We start from the raw sequence: 14,745 nt of genomic DNA on the forward strand, positions 1-14,745 counted from the left end.
TTTTCTGTGTCACATATTGTGTGTATATGGGTACAAGCAGGGCTTTTTTTCCTCATAGAACGCCCAGAACGGAGTTCCGGCACCTTTTTTGGATGGAACCTTGTAGGGTAGGCAAGGCAGGTTGTATGACATGTGTGAGTTCTGGCACTTTTTTTTTTTTTTTAAGAAAAAAAGCACTGGGTATAAGCATGGTTTTTTTCATGTTCATGTAATGTATATTGGAGGTGGCTATTCTTTGAGAGCTGAATGCAATGAAATTTCATCTTAATGTATGCTGATTAGTGTACATTTAAAGTGAAAAAGTGTATGTCTGTCTGTCTGTCTATCTCTCTGTCTATTTATCCATCATATCTATCTATCCATCATATCTATCTACCTTTCTATCTATCTATCTATCTATCTATCTATCTATCTATCTATCTATCTATCTATCTATATCTCTCTATCTCTATTTATTTATCCATCATATCTATCTATCTATCCATCATATATATCTATCTATCTATCTATCTATCTATCTATCTATCTATCTATCTATCTATCTATCTATCTATCTATCTATGTCTATTTATTTATTCATCATTATCTATCTATCTCACAAAGCTGTATTTGTGCAAGCGGTATGCACACACATGAAACCATCCCCTTCCCCCCCTGCTGCCTCCCCCATTGCCGCCAGTTCCCAGAGCCAAAAATATTGGGGACCGCTGCCTTATACCATCCAGGTCAAATAGTTGTCCAGTCTGCTTTTGAAAACCTCCGTCGGTGCACCACGCCCAACTCTAGGAGGCAAGCAATTCCATTTAATAATTGTTCTGACTGTCAGGAAATTTCTCCCAGAATGGATCTCTCTTTCATAAGCTTCCACCCATTCGTTCTTGCCCTGCCCACAGGTGCTTTGGAGAATAAGTCGATCCCCCTTTTCCCTGTGACAATGCCTCAAATATTAGGTGCTATCATGTCACCCCTAGTCCTTCTCTTTGACAGGCTAGACATACCTAGCTCCCTGAGTTGTTCATCATATGAGTGTAGCCTCCATATCAAACTTCCCTTCCACCACATTTAATGGATGGAAACTAATCAAGGAGAGAAGCAACTTGGAATTAAGGAGAAACTTCCTAACAAATGAGGACAATCAACCAGTGGAACAGAAGTTGCCTCCAGAAGTTGTGGATGCTCCATCATGGGAGGTTTTTGCAAACCTCTGACAGCCACTTGTCTGAAATGGTATAGGTTCTCCTGCTTGAGTAGGGGGTTGGACTAGAAGACCACCAAGGTTTGTTCCAGCTCTATTCTATTTTATCCATTAGGCGGGTCCTTCCCAAGTTTCTTCCTCTGACCACTGGGGGCTCCTGCCTCTCTTCTCCAATTGTTTCCCAAGCTGTCTCTCTTCCCTTCTTCCCCCCAAGGCCATTTCCACATTCCCTTATAGCAGTGTTTCTCAACCTTGACCATTTTAAGGCATGTGGACTTCAACTCCCAGAATTCCACAGCCAGCAATGCTGGCTGTGGAATTCTGGGAGTTGAAGTCCACATACCTTAAAATGGTCAAGGTTGAGAAACACTGCCTTACAGTCTCTGTCACTTCAAAGCTGAACCCGGAAACCCTTAAGAGGCAGCAAAATGGGTGGTTGTGTGGGTGGAGAGACACCTTGAAGCCACAACTTGCTTCCCTGCCTGTCATCTGCTCCTGCAAAGATGCTTCACAGCATGGGTTGCAATTGTGTCTCGGCAGAGCCAGCCTGCAAGCTGCAGAATTCACATGGTGTGAACAAAGCCTGCTGGCTAATTTGATCAAATCTCACTCTGCAAAGACACACCGGCTGCTTGTCTTTTTTCTGGCCACCGACGCGATTTTTCCAGCCTTCTTCCAGGCTGGAATACGGTTTCTCCTCTTTCTCCTTCTGAAGCACGTGGTTTATTGTTCGTTCGCTCTTTCCCAGAATTCGGACCTCGCGGTCAGATGGCTGCAAATCACAGTAGCCAGGACGGTTTTGCCAATGATGGTTGGTTATGATTCTTAAATTTCACAATTTAGTATGCAGTAATTGCTTCCTGCCCTCAGTTCACGATGAGGATCTACAAGTGCTAATTATAATTTTTTTTTTTTTAGGATTTTTTTTATTATTATTTTTCTTTCTACCTGTTGTACACGGAGTAGGCTGGGAGGAGGCAAGAAACAAGAGAGGAAATAGCTTTTTAACTGTCCCACGTCTATTTCTAATCATTCTTAAAAGGAAGTTAAAATATAAACTTAGTCTAGTGCAGTGGTTCTCAACCTTTTTAATGCCGCGACCCCCAACTGGTCGTAAGTCTAGGACTACTCAACCGGTCGTAAGTCGAGGACTACTCAACTGGTGCAGCACCGTTTGCAGAATGGGACTTTTGGCGGGCTCAGCAGGGCAGAGACAGCCTGGACAATTCCTGTTGGCTTTTGAAAGCCAATAGAATTAGACTCTATTCAAGAGAGTCTATTCTATTGGCTTTCAAAAGCCAATAGAATAAAAGGGAGTAGCACAGCTAAGGAAAGGGGGGAAAAAATGGCGGACTGCGTTGTTTGGCGACCCCCGTGAAATGGTCGTTCGACCCCAAATGGGGTCCCGACCCACAGGTTGAGAACCACTGGTCTACTGGTTAAAGGCACCAGGCTAAAAATCAGGAGACTGTGAGTTCTAGTTGTGCCTTAGCAATGAAAGCCAACAATGGCTTTGAGCCAATCATCAAGAAACAGTGAGTTCTAGTTTTTCCTTAGGCGTGACAGCCAAGTGGCTAATCACCAGACTTTCAGCTAAAAATCAGGAGACGGTGACTTCTACTCCTGCCTTAGACATGAAACTGACTCAGTGACTCTGGGCCAATGAGTTCTAATTCCACATTAGGCGCAAAAGCCGACTGGGTGTCTTTGGGTAAATCAACAGGAGACGGTGAGTTCTAGTCCCGCCTTAGCCATGAAAGCCAGTTTGGTGATATAACAACAACAACAACAACAATAATAATAAAGTTGGAAGGCACCTTGGAGGTCATCTAGTCCAGTGGTTCTTAACCTGGGCGATATTGACCCCCAGGGGGCGATTTCATTTTTCAGGGGGGCGATGGAATGAAAAGGGGCGACACGGGGGCGAAGGAACGAAAAGGGGGCGATATGGGGATGATGGAGTGAGACCATTTGGGGACACTTTTGAGACTTTTTCGTACAGTGAATCGCTGTATATCTGTCGTACAAAAACATCAGTTCGCTCGCTATTAGTGGATTTTTTTTAATAAAGTTTTTATTTTCAATTTTACAATACATTACAATCTTGAAAATACTTCAGATAAAAAATAAAACAAATTGACACACACTACTTTAGGTATTGCCCACCTATTTCCCCCCAAACCGCATCCACCCTCTAACCAACTTACTTCTTCCCTCTTCTTCACTCACCCCCTCTCCTCCTTCTCCTCCACCTTCCTACTTACTCCCCCTCTTACTCCCCCTCTCCTCCTTCTCCTCCACCTTCCTACTTACTCCCCCTCTTACTCCCCCTCTCCTCCTTCTCCTCCACCTTCCTACTTATTTCTCGCCTTCTTCTTCTCACACCGGATGCGGTCCAGGGGAAATGCCCGAGCAATTCCTCTCTCCAAATTGAAACATTAATATTATATACGGTAAAACTATTTCTACTTTATCTGAACTACTTAAACTTCAACCCATACTCCCCCCACCCCCAACTTCCCAGAGCAAAGTACAGGATTATACAAACATATTAAACATAATCTATTTAAGTTTACTAATTATACAATAAACAAAATCGTATTAACCCTTAATTCTCTTCAAACTTTAACATCATAAATTTATAAACAAATTCATTACTCATAAAATAAATGAAACTTTGTAGTTCCATACTTCTTCTGAACATATTCCATCCATCTTCTCCATACATTAAAATATCTCTCTTGTGAATGGTCCTTTAAATAAGCAGAAATTTTAGCCATTTCTGCTAAATTAGAAACCTTAAATACCCATTCTTCTAAAGAAGGCAGAGTATCCACTATTAGTGGATTGAATTCTGTTTTCAAATGTTCCTCCAGCTAGCTTCAGTACAGAACGCCGTACATATGTGAATACACATCTTCATGCGCGTTGCACAGCAGCCTCTACCCATATGGCACGCCATTGGCCAGAATATGGGAGATATGGGGAAAAGACTGGAAATAAATTATTTGCATCGATAGGTCCTGATGACAATTTAAAAAACAAAACAAAACAAGTGTTTGCATAAATTGAAGAATTATTTCCTATGTTGTGATTGAGAGGTTATGTTGGGGGAGGGGGGCGATGACAACTTCCTCATTGGCTCAAGGGGGCGATTCGTTTAAAAAGGTTAAGAACCACTGATCTAGTCCAACCCCCTGCTCAGGCAGGAAACCCTATGTCATTTCAGACAAATGGCTGTCCAGTCTCTTCTTAAAAACTTCCAGTGATGTAGCACCCACAACCTCTGGAGGCAAGTTGTTCCACTGGTTAATTAACAGAATAAGAGTTGGAAGGGCCCTTGGAGGTCTTCTAGTCCAACCCTGTGCTTGAGAGGAGACCTTATATCATTCTGGACAAATGGTTGTCCAATCTCTTCTTAAAAGCCTCCAGTGATGAAGCACCTACAACTTCTAGAGACAAGTCGTTACACTGATTAATTGTTCTCACTGTCAGGAAATTCCTCCTTAGTTCTAGGTTGTTTCTCTCAGTTTCCATCCGTGGCTTCATGTCCTGCCTTCAGGTGATTTGAAGTATAGCTTGACTCCCTCTTCTTTGTGGCAGCCCCTGAGATATTGGAAGACTGCTATCATCCTCATCCTTCTCTTTGTTAAACTAGACATGCCCAATTCTAGCAACCGTTCCTTGTATGTTTTAGCCTCCAGTCCTCTAATCATCTTTGTTGCTCTCCTCTGCCCTCTTTCTAGAGACTCAACATCTTTTTCACATCGTGGTGACCAAAACTGGATGCAGTATTCCAGTATTCCAATCAAGGCATTGTAAAGCGGTATTAACACTTCACATGATTTTGATTCTATCCCTCTGTTAATGCAGCCTAGCACTGTGTTGGCTTTTTTGGCAGCTGCAGCCCACGGCTGGCTCCTATTTAAGTGATTGTCCACCAGGACTCCGAGATCCCTTTCACAGTTGCTACTATTGAGCAAAGTACCACCTATTTTGGGCCAATCACTGGGAAATGGTAAATTTTAGTCTTGCCTTAGGCAAAAAAGCTGACTGAATAATTTTGGGCTACTCCCTTTCTTTCAGTCCATCCCACACAGTGCACACATTTTAAAGCTGCCAAAGTTGAGAAACGTTGCTCTAAAGCAGACATGTCAAACACAAGGCCCGGGGGCCAGATGCGGCCCGCAAAGTGGTTTCATGTGGCCCGCGAAGCCATCCTGGAAACAGTGAGGGAACGGCCCCCGCTGCCTTGGCCCTGGCCCAGGCCTGCCGGGAGCCAATGTACAATTTTGTGGTGGCCATCTATGCTGAAACCATTCAGTCTTAGCTCCACAAGGCCATCTGGAAACAGCGAGGAACCAGCCCCTGCTGTGTCGGCCCCGCCCCCTGGGTGCATGCTGGGGAGGGGTCACCCTTTGTGAGGAATGAAGAAATGGACCATGCCTTGGCGCTTGCCCCAGTCCCATCCCCTTCTGACAGAGACCCTCAGATCTGTCCCACTCCTGCCCAGGCCCCCACAGGCACCCTTGACGTGAATGATGTAGAGCTGGCCATGCCCACCCAGTAGGCCACACCCACTCCATCCATGCCCACCCTGGCCACACCCACAACTCAGTGAAATTTGAGTTTGACACCCCTGCTCTAAAGGGAGGTTGCCCTGTAGATCTTGATCCTTCCCATCCACGTTAATTCAGCAAAAGTTTAATGAAGGCCTCAAGCCTCTTGGCCAAGTTTTTTTCTGCTTCTGGGGCCTCTGCCAAGCTTCAACACCCCCACGCTCGCCAGGGAAAGGAGACGCCATCTGTCTCTGCCAAGTGAAGCCTTCACCAGCCTTATTTTTAAACCCAATATTTTAAATACACGGCAGATGGGACTTCTCTTGTCCTGGAAGATAAGGCGAAGTGGCTTTTCAGAAGCTGAGCAGAAACAGAACTTGATTCGAAAGGGAAAAAAAAGTCAGCCACACAGATTCGCTGAGACAGGCGCGTTCTGCATACAGGGAGTCCTTCGACGTTCGGCCACAATTGACCCCCAAAATTTCTCCTACAAAGCAAAACATTTGTTAAGTGAATTTTGACTTATTTTATGACCTTTCTTGCCACGGTTGTTAAGTGAATCGCCGCAGCTGTTAAGTTAGTGACCCGGTTGTTAAGTGAATCGGGCTTCCCCATTGACTTTGCCTGTCAGAAGGTCGCAAAAAGGGGATCACGTGACCCCGGGACACCGCGACTGTCATAAATACGAGCCAGTTGCTGAGCAATCTGAATTTTGCTCACCTGACCGTAGGGAGGCTGCAACGGTCATAAGTCTGAAAAACGGTCGTAACTCACTTTTTCCAGTACCGTTGTAACTTTGAACGGCCAGTAAACTGTTGTAAGTCGAGGACTAGTTCCTGATTTGCAACCATTGGTTGAGTGATAGTTCAAAGTTACAATAGCACTGAAAAAAATGGCTTATGGCCGTTTTTTACATACTTGGGACCGTTGCAGCATTTCCACGGTTATGTGATAAAAATTTGGACACTTAGCAACTGTCTCATATTTATGACAGTTGCAATATCCTGGGGTCATGTGATCAAAAGTCAGATGCTTGGCCACTGACTTGTATTTATGACCGTGGCAGTGTCCCAGGGTTGTGTGATCACCTTCTGGGACCTTCTGACCAGCAAAGTCTATGGGGAGGCCAGATTCCCTTAACAACCAGTTAACTAAAATAATAATAATAATAATAATAAAAAGGCATTTGACTCTCTGCCACATGATTGGATAATAAAGTGCCTAGAAATAACAGGAGTCAGTAGAAACATCAGAAAATTTGTGCAAAGATCGATGGCACAATGGAAGACACAGTTGCAGATCAATGGTGAGAGGCTGGGAGAGGTTAATATCAAGAGAGGAATATTTCAAGGAGATTCATTATCACCATTACTATTTGTTATTGCACTGTTTCCTCTGTCAACAATACTGAATAATTCAGGACATGGCTATCAAACATCAAAAACATCTGCCAGACTATCCCACCTCCTTTACATGGATGATCTGAAGCTGTATGGAAAAACATCATCTGAAATAGAATCGCTGCTCAACACTGTCCGTATATATAGCCAAGATATTGTTATGGAGTTTGGCTTTGACAAATGTGCCACACTTACTATCAAACAAGGAAAAATAGTGAAAACTGAAGGAATCAAGATGCCCCACGGAAATAACATTAAGAGTCTGGATGAGGAAGATTACTACAAATACTTGGATATCCTTCAAGCTGACCACATCAAGCACACTGAAGTCAAGAAAAAGATTAGAGGTGAATACATCAAGAGAGTGAAGAAGATCTTAAAGTCCAAACTCAATGGAGGAAATACCATAAAGGCAATCAAAACCTGGGCAATCCCAGTCATTAGGTACACAGCTGGAATAGTGGACTGGACTCAAGCAGAACTAAAAGCAATGGATAGGCAGACCAAAAAAATAATGACAATGAATCATGCCCTTCATCCACGCAGTGACATTGATAGACTTTATCTACCAAGGCAAATAGGTGGGCGTGGAATGCTACAAGTACAGCAGATGGTTGAAGAAGAAAAAATGACTTTGGAAGAATATCTGAAGAACAATGATGAAGATGCACTGAAATTAGTATATCAGGAAGGCTTACTAACTACTGGAGAGACCAAACTGGCCTACAAGAAAGACCAAATGAAGAACAGAATAGAGGCATGGAAGACAAAGCACTACATGGCCAATACATGAAAAAAATAGCTGGGAAAGCAGATAATAATAAAACCTGGCAATGGCTAAGAGCAGGAAAATTGAAGAAAGCGACCGAGGGACTAATTCTGGCTGCACAAGACCAAGCCTTAAGGACAAATGCATACAAAGTCAAAATTGAGAAGAAAGCAACAGACAGTAAGTGCCGCCTATGCAAAGAAGCTGAAGAAACAGTGGACCACTTGGTAAGCTGTTGCAAGAAGATTGCACAAACTGATTACAAGCAGCGGCATGACAAAGTAGCAACAATGGTGCATTGGAAGATTTGCAAAAAATATCATTTGCCTGTAAGCAAAAACTGGTGGGATCATAAAATAGAGAAATTCATAGAAAATGATAAAATTAAACTGCTCTGGGACTTCAGAATTCAAACAGACAAGTACCTGCAATATAACACCCCAGACTTAACAATTGTCGATAAGAAAGACAAAAAAGTCTGGATAGTGGACGTGGCAATGCCTGGAGATAGCAGAGTAGAAGAGAAAGAACTGGAGAAGATAACAAAATACAAAGACCTACAAATAGAAATAGAAAGACTGTGGCAAAAGCAAGCAAGGGTAGTACCAATAGTCATAGGCTCCTTGGGTGCAATCCCAAAACAACTGGAGCACCACTTGAACACCATTGGCATTGACAAATTCGCTATAGTCAATTGCAAAAGGCAGCCTTATTAGGAACTGCTTCCATCCTGCGACGATATCTGTAATACCATCAAACATCCACATCTGCCTATCCCAGGTCCTGGGTAAGGACTCGATAGGTAGGCAAAATGCCAAATCCAGTATGAACATCTGGCTGACTGTGCGATGATCCATAATAATAATAATATAATAAAGTTGGAAGGGACTTTGGAGGTTATCTAGTCCAACCCCCTGCTCGGCAGGAAACCATATACAATTTCAGACAAATGGCTGTCCAATTTCTTCTTAATAACAGCCAGTGTTGGAACATTCACAACTTCTGGAGGCAGGTTGTCCCACTGATCAATTGTTCTAACTGTCAGGAAATTTCTCCTTAGTTCTAAGTTGCTTCTCTCTTTGGTTACTTTAGGCGCTTTGGAGAATAGCTTGACTCCCTCTTCTTTGTGGCAGCCCCTGAGATATTGGAACATGGCTATCATGTCCCCCCTAGTCCTTCCCTTCTTTAAACTAGACCAACCCAATTCCAGCAGCCGTTCCTTATATGCTTTAGCCTCCAGTCCCCTAATCATTTTTGTTGCTCTTCTCTGTACTCTTTCTAGAGTCTCAACATCTTTTTTACATCGTGGTGACCAAAACTGGATGCAGGATTCCAAGTGTGACCTTACCAAGGCTTTGTAAAGTGGTATTCATGCTTCACATGATCTTGATTCTATCCCTCTGTTAATGCAGCCGAGCACTATGTTGGCTTTTTTGGCAACTGCAGCACACTGCAATGTTTCACTTAACAACTGTGGCAAGAAAGGTCATAAAATGGGGCAAAATTTAAGAACTGTCTCACTTAGCATCCGAAATATTGGGCTCAATTGTGGTAGGAAGTCAAGGATTACCTATAGGCCCTCTAGTGTAAAAAACAAATAAAATAAACACGGCTTTAGCTGAAACTCCATTTAGCAGCTCATTAACATCCAAAGCGCTTGGGGAAAAAAACAAGCAAGAATGGATTCTTAGAACTGGGTTAAACATTGGCAGCACCAGTGCTGCAAAATAGCTGAGAATTTGCCAGGCTAATTCACGGCACCTAGTTGACCTTGGCTGAGCTGTAAAAAAACTGAGCAGGGCCAAATTTTATGATCCCATTCTAGGTAGCTTTGTTTCCTTTGAGACTGAGCGTTTGCTCTTCTGGTTAGCTGTGTGCTTCTTTGTATTTGCATTTTTTTAAAAAGAACCATTGTATTTGCAAGTCTCCCCCCTCCCGAGATTTGTCCTGGAGTCAGGCAGCTTGAAAATTTGAATAAAGAACCCCCCCCCCCCCCACAAATATTTGGGTCTTTTGGCCATCAATAAAAATGATTTTAAAAATCGGTATTTGGATAGGATACCACCAGGATATTTCCAAAGCTGTAGACTGGAGTAAGAAGTCATAAAAATCTTGGAAGAAGACAGGTAGCAAACCGTCTATTAATAGGCAATCAACCTACTGCATAATCAGGAAGGATCAGAAAGGTATCATTTTGAGCACCACGAGGAAGAGGGAGGTGGTTTGGAGGGGGAGGAGGAGGAGGAGGAAGAGAACTAAGGGGTCCTTGGTACTTTCTGAGCTTGGTGGTTTTCAACCTTTTCACCCATTGTACCACTTTTAGGATATGGCAACATCCGAGTACCACCAGTCGCCTAGCAAGGTGTCAAAACCTTGATGACCCAAAAAAAAAAAAAGGAAAAAAGTGATGAAGTACAGGTAGTCCTCGACTTAAAACAGTTCGCTTAGTGACTGTTCGAAATGACAATGGCACTGAAAAAAGTGCCCCCCAAGCCACAGCCGAGCAAGACACCTACCTGCCCGCCCAGCCGCGCTCTTCCTCCTGTCCGGTTTTCATTGTTGTGAGCATTTCTGTTGAGGATTGGCAGTGGGGGTGGAGTAGGGGGGGTGTTTGGTTTTTATTCCCCCCCGTCTGCTGGGTGGTTGCAGCAGGGTTTGGTCACTTCACATGACCCTCGGACACTGTGACCGTCATAAATATGAATCAGTTGCCAAGCATCTGAATGTAAATCACAAGACCCTGGAGGTGCTGCAACATTCCAGCTGATTGGTGCTTCTTCAGGGCTCAGCAGAAGCGCCAGGATCAGTGCTACTTTCCAGCTGATTGGTGCTTCTTCAGGGCTCAGCAGAAGCACCAGGATCGGCGCCGAGCTCCAGCTGGAGCCTGGCACTGATCCTGGCACTTCCACCGAGACCTCACAGCCCCGAAGAAGCGCCGATCAGCTGGAAAGCGGCACTGATCCTGGCGCTTCCGCTGAGCCCTGACAGCCCTGCAGCTCCAGCCATCTCTCGCTCAGGCTTGTGCGGTGCTGCGCTGGTTCAGCTCATTCCCCTCCCCCGCTACCACTTTTCTAAGATGGTTGCATACCACCTGCAGGGGGCCAATGTACCACAGGTGGTACCCGTACCACTGGTTGAAAAGCCCTGATCTAGGTAACATCATCACTGCTATGAGGGAGGAGGATTTACAGAGTGGTGGAGGAGGAGGACGACAAAGACTCTGAGGTCCTTGATGTTCTGTGAGCTTGGATGGTTTTTTGGGTTTTTTTTGCAAATGTTTCATTCCCCAAACTGGGTAACATCATCGTTTAATCCATTTCCAGATGCTGCCTCCCCCCCCCCTTTTTTTTTGAGAATTACTGGAACATCCGGTCAGAGACTGTCTGGTGGCCAGATGGGCAGCAAACGAACTGAATATAAATAAGTAAGTAAGTAAAGGAAGAAAGGAAGGAAGGAAGAAAGAAAAGAAGAAAAGAAAAAAGAAAAGAAAGAAAAGAAAAAAAAGAAAAGAAAAAAGAAAAGAAAAAGAAGAAATGTTCTAAAAGGAAACAGGGAAATAACCGGGAGGAAAAGAGCCAATTAAGAAAAACATACCGTATTTGGTATTTTTGCCCAGTCGAGCAAAGGTGGGTGCCTGGGTTTGCTTTCCTGCCTGTGGAAACAGCAAAGATCTTGAGTTGCACAATGATCATCCGTCTGTTTGTCCTCCACACATTCCAGTCTCACAATAAATATTTGCAAGGGACCTTTGTTCTTCCTGGAAACACAGAGGCAGTTCTTTCTGTAATGTTTTTCAAGCTTAGCCACTTGAAGATGGGAATTCTGGGAGTTGAAGTCCACCCATCTTCAAGTAGACAAGGTTGAGAAACACTGAATCACAGTCTTCCCACATTGACACAGTAGGTCACAAATATCATAAGGATGATCAAGGGCAACCAAACCCATCTCAGTTTAGTGTTGGCTTTGTGTGCCATCACCATCCATCAGGGACATCTTTCCAAGAGATCAAAAAAAAAAAAAATCAAGATAGCAGTCATGGCTACACAATCAAAGCCTACGTAGTGCACGTAAAACAAAAAAAATAACAATGTTCGCGTAGGCAAGCAGAAAACAAGACAAGAAGCAACGAATGGAAACTAACCAAGGAGAGAACCAACCTAGAACTAGGCAGAAATTTCCTGACAGGGAGAACAGCTAACCAGTGGAACATCTTGCCTCCAGAAGTTGTGGGTGCCCCAACACTGGAGGTTTTCAAATATAGGGTGTTGGATCTCCTGTTTGAGCAGGGGGGGCTGGACTAGAAGACCTTCAGGATCCCTTCCAATTCTTAGTCTGAATTTTGATCACACAGCCATGCCCACCACCATCTTGATTTTTGCACCCTCACAGTCCCCGTTGCCGTCCATTTTTGATTTTCCTCCTGTTTTGGGGGACAGGATAGCAAGGTGAGCGCTGGGCATTTTAAATTTCCTGTCATTGCCCAAAGTCAGAATTGCAGCCTTCAATTAAAGGGAGGTTGGGCCCTCCTGAAAGACGACCTTAATTAAATTAATTAAACTGAAATTTTTAAATTTAATTAAAGAGGCTGGAGGGCAGCAAATATTCGCAAGAGGATATCTTGTGCCTACGGGTAGTCCTCGACTTAACGACCGCCACTGAGTCTAAAATTGCTGAGTTTAGATGGCTGGGAAGTGAATTTTGCCCCATCTTACGACCTTGTTAAGTGAATCACCACAGTTGTTAAGTTAGTAACCCGGTTGTTAGGTGAATCTGGCTTCCCCATTGACTTTGCTGTTCAGACAGTGCACAAAAGGGGATCATTCGATCCCGGGACACCGCAACGGTCATAAACGTGAGTCAGTTGCCAAGCATCTGAATTTTGATCACGTAACATGCTGCAACGGCCGTAAGTGTAAAAAAACCTCTCATTTGTCCCTTTTTTTTCAGTGCTGTTGTAACATCAAAAAGTTACTAGACAAATGGTTGTAAGTCAAGGACTCCCTGTATATGGTTCTTGGCTTGGACACTGAGTTATAATAATAATAATAATAATAATAATAATAATAATAAAGTTGGAAGGGACCTTGGAGGTCATCTAGTCCAACCCCCTGCTCAGGTAGGAAACTCTGTACCTCTTTTACCAGTGATATACCAGTGATGGTAAACTTTTTAGAGACCGAATGCCCAAACTGCAACCCAAAACCCACTTACGTATTGTCAGGTGCCGGGTGGGCGTAGCCCATTGGATGGATGTGGCCCATTGGGTGGGTGTGGCTGCGGTGGTAATGGCAGACTGGGTGGGACTAAAAAGTTCAATCAATCAAGTCCAACTTTGCGAGATCTTTTTTTTTTTCCCTGCGAGAAGTTGAAATTGATTGATTGATTGAACCTTTTTGGTTTTTTTGCACATGGCCGCGGAGGCCTAAAGCGAAAAGATTTTATAAAACCCAGCTGAAGGCCTAGGACTGGGGCAACGGCGCGTGTGCCCACAGAGAGGGCTCTGAGTGCCGCCTCTGGCACCTGTGCCATAGGTTTGCTACCATGGCCCTATAACATTTCAGACAAATGGCTGTCCAGTCTCTTCTTAAAAACTTCCAGTGTTGGAGCTTTCGCAGCTTCTGGAGGCAGGTTGTTCCACTGGTTAATTGTTCTAACTGTCAGAAAGTTTCTTCTTAGTTCCAGGTTGCTTCTCTCATCGATTAGTTTCCATCCATTGCTTCTTGTCCTGCCTTCAGGTGCTTTGGAAAACAGCTTGATTCCCTCTTCTTTGTAGCAGCCCCTGAGATATTTTTTTTCCTATTTTTTTCTAGTTTTTATTCTTTTTTTTTTTTTTGCAAGATATTTTCCAGTTGACTCATTCTGAACACATGGCCACCCGTCACATTGCGCTCAAATCAGCTCTGTTAGGAGCGCAAGAGGCATTTCACCCACGTTTTTGTGGGAGGAAAGATAAAACAAACATATTGGCCTCCCCTTGAACCTTTGCTTCACAAGGGGGGTAAGCGGTGAAGTGTTAACAGCAGACTTCAGCAGGTGGTTACTTTCTACGGCAGAGGTCCCCAACCCCTGGTTTGTGGAGCAGTACCGGCCACAGCATGCCAGCAACCGGTCCGCACAAACAAGCAAAGCCCCATCCGCGGGATGCAGGCAGCACTCAAAACCACGCACCCTCCGGTTCGTGGAAAAACCTCTCTCCACGTAACCGGTCCCTGGTGCCCAAAAGGTTGGGTACTTCTGTTCTACGGATTGAAGGAGAGAGGTGGGGACCAGCGGCTTTCGTGGGAGAGGAAGAGGGGCGATAGTTGGGGCAACATCTGGGTCCAAAGTCTAGTTATTGCTCAATTCTATCCCGGCTCGGTTTTCCAGGTCAGTGTAACAGACTGCTTTTTAGTTCCATACCATAGCTACAATTCAGACATGCTGCTATGCCTTGGTAAGACCCACACTTGGAATATTGCATCCAGTTTTGATCACCATATTATAAAAAAGATGTGGAGAGTCTGAAAAGAGTGCAGAGAAGAGCAACGAAGATGATTAGGGGGACTGGAGGCTAAAACATATAAAGAACTGTTGGGTATTTCTAGTTTAGTGAAAAGAAGGACTAGGGGTGACATGACAGCAGTATTCCAATATTTGAAAGGCTGCCACAAAGAAGTGGGGGGGTCAACGTATTCTCCAAAGGACCTGAAAGCAGAACAAGAAGCAATGGATGGAAACTAATGAACCTAAAAATAAGGAGAAATTTCTTGACAGTCAGAACAGTGAATCAGTGGAAGAATTTGCCTCCAGAAGCTGTGAATGTTCCAACACTGGAAGTTTTTA

At 44.0% G+C, this 14,745-nt stretch overlaps 1 protein-coding gene across 4 annotated transcripts in view; it reads left to right on the forward strand.

Annotated features, from left to right (window-relative positions):
* The window catches only part of MYORG (myogenesis regulating glycosidase (putative)), a 41,900-nt gene that overhangs the window by 13,297 nt on the left and 13,858 nt on the right, over positions 1-14,745 (forward strand). The window contains exon 1 of one of the 4 annotated variants that reach the window (XM_039369741.1): positions 11,068-11,549. The exons of the other annotated variants lie outside the window; for them this stretch is intronic. The gene's annotated coding sequence lies outside the window, so the exon portion shown is untranslated. Of the gene's footprint in view, positions 1-11,067; positions 11,550-14,745 lie in introns of those variants that run through there. 4 annotated transcript variants of the gene reach the window in all.

This window comes from Crotalus tigris, unplaced genomic scaffold (assembly GCF_016545835.1).
Source record: "Crotalus tigris isolate CLP2741 ecotype Arizona unplaced genomic scaffold, ASM1654583v1 scf7180000021214.215828, whole genome shotgun sequence".
Lineage (NCBI taxonomy): Eukaryota > Metazoa > Chordata > Lepidosauria > Squamata > Viperidae > Crotalus > Crotalus tigris.